General features: G+C 49.4%; 1 long non-coding RNA gene across 1 annotated transcript; it reads left to right on the plus strand.

The window, feature by feature from the left end:
• The first annotated feature begins 3,562 nt into the window (after positions 1–3,562).
• Positions 3,563–4,712, plus strand: LOC127310920 (uncharacterized). The gene is made up of 2 exons (XR_011747337.1): positions 3,563–3,861; positions 3,946–4,712. It is a non-coding gene; the product is annotated as an uncharacterized lncRNA (long non-coding RNA).
• The last annotated feature ends 1,504 nt before the right edge of the window (positions 4,713–6,216 follow it).

Below are 6,216 nucleotides of genomic sequence, written 5' to 3' on the forward strand. Positions count from 1 at the left end.
GAATATTTTGGGGACTAATGGGGGTGGATGGAAGCCTCTTTTTCTACTAGTGTATATCATTGAATTGGCTTGGTCCAGTACCCTTTTTCTTGTAACAGTGTACCCTCATTCTTGATAGCATCCTTGTTACTTTAACAATGCCTATGATCAGGAAAATGTGATCATCACAAAACACATGAGCTAGTCCTAGAGGCGGGACTAGGAACAACTTGGTGTTTAAATCTCTACATGTGCTTATGAGTTTCCTTTGAATATCACATTCAAGAAACATAGCAGTTATAGCATATAGGAATAAACATTAATCATGAATATGGAAATCTATAATAACATTTATTATTGCCTATAGGCCTTCCTCTGCATTTTCCTGCTACTCCGGACCTCATGGTCAAGTCCCCCACAACCGCCGCCTCCAGCGCCTCCTTCTCGAGCTCCTGGTCGACATCCCCTACTACACTATGTGCTACTGCCATCGAATATGATGAAGCCGAGCTCCTCTACCCCAGCTAACTGTTCCTAGTGCATCGCCATGCAAGGAATCAAAGCAAGACACCCCCAATCGACACCCACGACCATTGGCTTGAGGTCTAGCTGCCCTGATATGCTGCCTCGTTATTCTGCTGCCATGGCTCATCGATCAGTGGTGTGGTGGTGGTGATGGTGCTGCTGCTGTATCGACTACCATGGATTCTTCCTCATTACAGAGCATGGTCGCAGCCGTCGATTCACGTATCCTCAACTTCCTCCACTCCAACCAAGCTCATCACCATGCTCAGGGTGAGCTACCGCCTCTCCCCACCCATGTGGCAGTTGACGTGCCCCTCAGGCCCACTGGTCAGCCACTAGGGCCAGGTTTATCCTTAGGTGTAAAAAGTTTCTCCTGTTGTTTTGTTTTTCAGAAAATAGCTAAAACTTGTAAAAATAATATCTTTACCATTTTAAGTTAGAAAAAATGCAAATGATATATCAAAATTTTCTAGAATATTCCAGAACCTTCCGGACCTTTCAAAAGCGTCCGCCATATTCTAGAACCTTCTGATATCTTCTGAAATACTTTCGGACATCAACAGATTGCTTCGGGACCTCCCGAAACATTTCCGAGATACTCCAAAACACTTTGGGAACCCTTCTCTCTCATTCTCCATGGCATCGTAGCATTCCTATATGTGTCTAACAATTAAGCGTATGACCCTACAAGTTTGAGAATATGTGGACATGTCCAAAACACCTTCCGATTAATAATCATCAGCGGAATCTGGACCACCATAACGACTCCCACACATCATGGAATATCTTTATTGAGTGTCTTGGTATTAATGAAGCAGATGCTACAGGGGGTAGCTTACGAGAGGTGGTTGACGATGATGATATTGGAGCACCTGGAGGAGATTGGTACACGACACGATGTACCCAGGTTCGGCCCCTCTTGGTGGATGTAAAGACCTACTCCTGCTTGATTATATTGATGTCTATATGATTATAGTGTTGCCGGTGGTGTAGATGGAATCTATGGAGACTATGGTGGCAAAGAGGATGAATCGATCCCCTCCTACATGATCCTGGCCCAGCCTTATATAGATGACTTGACCTAGGGTTTTACATCATGCAGGCGAGTCATCTAAAACCCTAGTCGACTACCACCGTTGATCCCTTTACTTGTTCTCCATGATGATCTTGATGGATCGATCAGGCTGCTTCGTCGTGCTGGACCTTGGTCAGCAGGCTCCTCGAGGTGGCAACTGGATTGGGCCACCCCGGTCTTGATCAATGACTCGCTTCCGTGGGCCTACCCGGTTGGATATTCCCTCATCATTAGCCCCTGAGTGTGTCGGGGACTCGCCTCCATGCCTTAGTTCCTTGCCTAAGAGTCAACTCATTGACTCGCCTTTTATGGATGAACAGTTTGGTGGCAAGTCGTCGGCGAACTCCTAAAATACAAAGAATATTATTAATCTGGGATAAGCGCCTGGTCCTACTGGTGTTTAGCTAGGGCGGCACATGCCCGTAGGGATGCTCCTTTCGGTGACACGGGTCAAGGGAATTTTGCATCCTTTATCACGTCTCGTTGCGGAGACTGAGGGGTCGTTTGTCAGCAGATGTAACTGAATAGGCACTTTACTCGGAACAGAGCAGGAGCATTTACCTTCCTCTTGAACCCTACGCGAGTTATTTGCAGAACACGATCCCCTTCTTCTTTTCCACGCGGCGCAGCTTTCTCCGAGTAAGTTCCCTTTTGATTTTAATGACTCACACTCTTCCGCTCGTAGGAGTTCCATCGTGTTGTGGGGCTGCCGCCATCGGCTGCTGATGCTCCCCAATCGGAAGATGATGATAGCAATGCCGAAGGTGACGGCGCTGTCGAACTGGAGTCAGAGGCTGAAGATCAGGCAACGGCTTCCTTCTCCCCGGGTGTGACTCCTCCCTCCTCGAACAACCCTTCATCCTCTGCGGCTGTTGTAGAGCCGCCTGTCATTGTTGCCATTAAGGAAGATGAAGGTGATGACGCTCCCTTTGTAGTTAAGCGGAGGAGAGAGTCGGCCATAGCAGAATCGCCTGCTATGTGCCCAAAGGTTTCTGGCGGAGGAGGGCGTGCCTCTGGGAGTTTTCACGAAGTGTCTGCGCTGAGGATGCTTCCGCCATCTGGCCCCCAAGCGAGTGCCATGGCAATGGAGGCCTCCGGTCGAACGACTCGCTCGGGAGCTATTTCGAATGTCAAACCAAAAGGGCTTAAGTTCAATGCCTCATAATAGCTCTTTCGTGTCTTGTACTTCTATTTTGTTGTATCGACTCCCCTAGCGGGACTGAGATTTCTCTTCTTCAAGGCCAAGGCCATGCCACTCAGCGGGGGACCTGCTTCTTCTTCCGCAGCGACTCCACCACCGGGCACGGCGATCTCGACGGAGCCATTGGCCATTGCTCCACCACCTGTGGCAACGAAACAGTTCACCCTTTTCTCTTACTACGCGCTTATCATGGCATCGGGTGTTGTTGGCCCCAAGGCTCCCTCATCTGTGGTCGCCCCAAGTGCCATGGCGACGGGGTCTCCCGTCTCCGCCATTCAGCAGGAGGCGCCTGCTATGCCGGTGGTGCCTCTGCCCTCTATTGAGGTGGTTGTGTTGGTGGAGATGAGCCCCCAGGTGGAGTTGGAGAATGTTGTGGAAGCCAAGGCCAACATTGGCTCTGGTTAGAAGATAAGTGCTGAGTGCTGACGCCAGGGCTGGTAGCTCCAGCATGACTGTTGCTGCAAAGTTCGGAGTTGCTTCTGACTTCGGCAAAGTGCTGATGTGGTTGCTCTCATGGCGACTGGGAAAATGCCAAGCGCATCCGTCATCAAAGGAGTCATTTTAGTTGCGACTTTTAAGTCGGCTATGGAGATCGCTGGGAGACTCCACCAGGTCAGTTGTTTTGTGACTTGCTTTTGCTGAGATATGCCTGGTAGTAGCCCGCAAGTCTCTTGGTGATTGAGTAGGGAAATCGGCTGGAGACTTGTCTTCATATCTACACAAGCTTCACGTATTATCTTTGTTAATTTCGCTTTTGCTTGCCAATTGTAGGTTGAGCTGAATGCGGTGAACGCCGAGCTGGTAGCTCTGAAATGCCAACTTGCTGTGGAGTAGGAGAAAATTTTGGTCCACTCGAAGGAGCTGGCTGGCCTTCGTGAGGAGCATGAGCGGGCCATCACTCGCTTGCGCGAGGAGTCGTTGTCGGCTCTTGTGATAGCGAAGGAGAGCCAAGATAAGGCAGAAGCCGCATTGGAGAAACTGCAAGGTGACTCCAAAATCCACAAGGCATGTATCAAGAAACTTGAGGGTCTACTAAAGGATGTCGACCAGGCTCTGTAGAAGGCTTTCCCCCGGATGTTTGGTAAGTTCCACTAGAAAATTGTTTGGCTGTCGATGTCTATCACAGCCACATCTTTATATTGATATTTTTCTTTTGTGGGTGTAGATCGTGACCTCTTGTCACTTGGCCGGGACAATCGATTCTCCTTCCATTGGAAACGGATGGAGGAGATTGACCTTGCTTTATGCATGATCTTCCAACATCTTGCTCCGGGCGAAGTGCTTCCGCATGAGTATGAGGCCTTCCTGGGAGTACTGCAGGATGTTCCCATTGTCATCGACTGGTGGAAGAGGTCATCCTGTTATGGCGGCATTACTCGGGCCCTTGCGTACACTCACTCCCATCACCATGATGCTGCAATCCCAGCGATATGGCTTGGATTTATTGCGATGGTAGCGAGGAGAGTCAGAGGGAAGCTGCTGCTGCCCTGGATTATTGCAAGGTCTTCAGTGCTCGCATCCAGAGGGAAGTTGATCTGGACTCTTTCTATGCCTCAGATGGCCCTCCGGAGGATCTCAGCAACGAGGAGCTTCAGGTCGATTACGCTTCGCCGACCCCTTTCGCTGCTGTTAGCAAGGGTCGCCTCTTCAACTCCAGGCTGAGGTTTGTCGGGGAGTGAGAGGACTTGGGCAATGAAGCCCCCAAGTCGGAGATGGAGTCGACTATCGTCGCAACAAATCCTACTGAAAAAATGCTTATTAAGAGATAAACTTTAGCGTGCTCAGCCCCCTGTGTGTCACATGTGCTCTGGTAGCTCAAACTCATGTTCGTCCCCTTTTGAGGGGCTTTTATTGTAATATGACTCGCTGGCTCGACTCGTTTGTGCGCGCCATGTTTGGCAAGCTGCAATGATTTAATCATTTTTCACCTAATTTTTGCGAGAGTCCTTCTTTTGAAAATGCTAGGCCTTCCGAGGAGTTTTGACTCACTCTTTTGGTCGCTTTCTCCCGATGTCGCCGGACTAAGTTTATGCGTGTGCAGTCGACGCATAGTTGCAATGACTTAGCCGGTTTTGTGCTATTTGTAATGCACGTGGTCCAGTGTTATAGTCCCTGCTATTGGGGCTAGTTGAGCTTGCGACTCTATAAGTGCTCTCGCCCGTTGCTTTCGTGGATAATCCGAGCCTCTTGTGCTCAGCAAGCAATCTTTTTTGAAGACTTGACAGGCTGGTGAGGAGTGCTCGTCTGCCTTACTCGCTCCTTGCTCGAGTCGTAGTTTGGGATAACAGCTGACAGAGGTTTTGCCTTTAATTTTTGTGGCGAGACACCCAGTGCTGAGACGCGCTGCGTGGCGACTGATTATCTTTGGCGACTCATATCGGCGCAGTAAAGCACTCGGGCCTTTTGATGCGAGCTATGCCCAAATATTTTAACTCTGGGCTCATGGCGTAGATTTTTGTTCTGCGCTTTTGGTGCTTGTTAGTACCTTTACGCTGCGACTATGTCACAGGTTTATTTGCAGCGCTCTTGGCACAGGCTTTTGTATCAATCGATGCACGAATGTTGACAGTGGGCTTGGCATAGGTATTGTGACTCACGAAGGGTGTTCATGGTGGCTTTTCATTCATCATGGAATGGGTAAAAATTGTACAGGATAAAAGACTACGAATTGAAAAACTATGAAAAGACGTAAAAAACTTAGATTTTACTTTTACCATAGCTTCCCTTTGCGCTTCTTGGGCTAGTTGGCCTCCTCGGTGCAATTTTGGAGCACATCTTTGATCATCATTTCTTTGACTGAGGTTGTAGCCATCAACGGTGCGAGGTTGTGAGCGTCTGCCATGTGTGCCAGAGGTGCAGCGCCCCTGTTCCTTTATGACGAACCAGTTGCCTTGTTGATGGTGTAGTGCTGAGGCTTATGTCGATCGCTAGTTTTTGAGCTGGTCGGCGATGGTGGCTACGTCAGCCTCTTGGGTTGCCGCGGCCACATCGGCTTCCTCGGCGCAGTCCTCCTCGCACTCAATGGCTTTGCTCATGTCGCCCAGCACATCTATCACCATGTAGGGGCCTGAAATTTTCATCCTGTTATATGTATAACAAGGTCTTGCCATGAACTTGGTGAATGCCGTCCACCCTAGGATGCAATGGTATGGACATTTGAAATCCACGATTTCGAAGGAGATCTTTTCCTTGTGGAAGTTTTCCTCGGTCCCGAAGACCACATCAAGGCTGACTCGACCTAGTGGGTATGCTTTCCTCCCGAGAATGATGCCGTAGAACGTGGTGCCACTGGGTTGGATAAGTGACCCGTGGAGCTTCATCCGCTGGAATGTCTCGTGGTACAGGATGTTGATAGCGCTGCTATCATCCATGAGTGTTTTGCTTAGCCAGTACCCTTTGACCTTTGGTTTGACCACCAAGGCGACCCTGCCCGGGG

Source organism: Lolium perenne, chromosome 6 (assembly GCF_019359855.2).
Source record: "Lolium perenne isolate Kyuss_39 chromosome 6, Kyuss_2.0, whole genome shotgun sequence".
In the NCBI taxonomy this organism is placed as follows: Eukaryota; Viridiplantae; Streptophyta; class Magnoliopsida; order Poales; family Poaceae; genus Lolium; species Lolium perenne.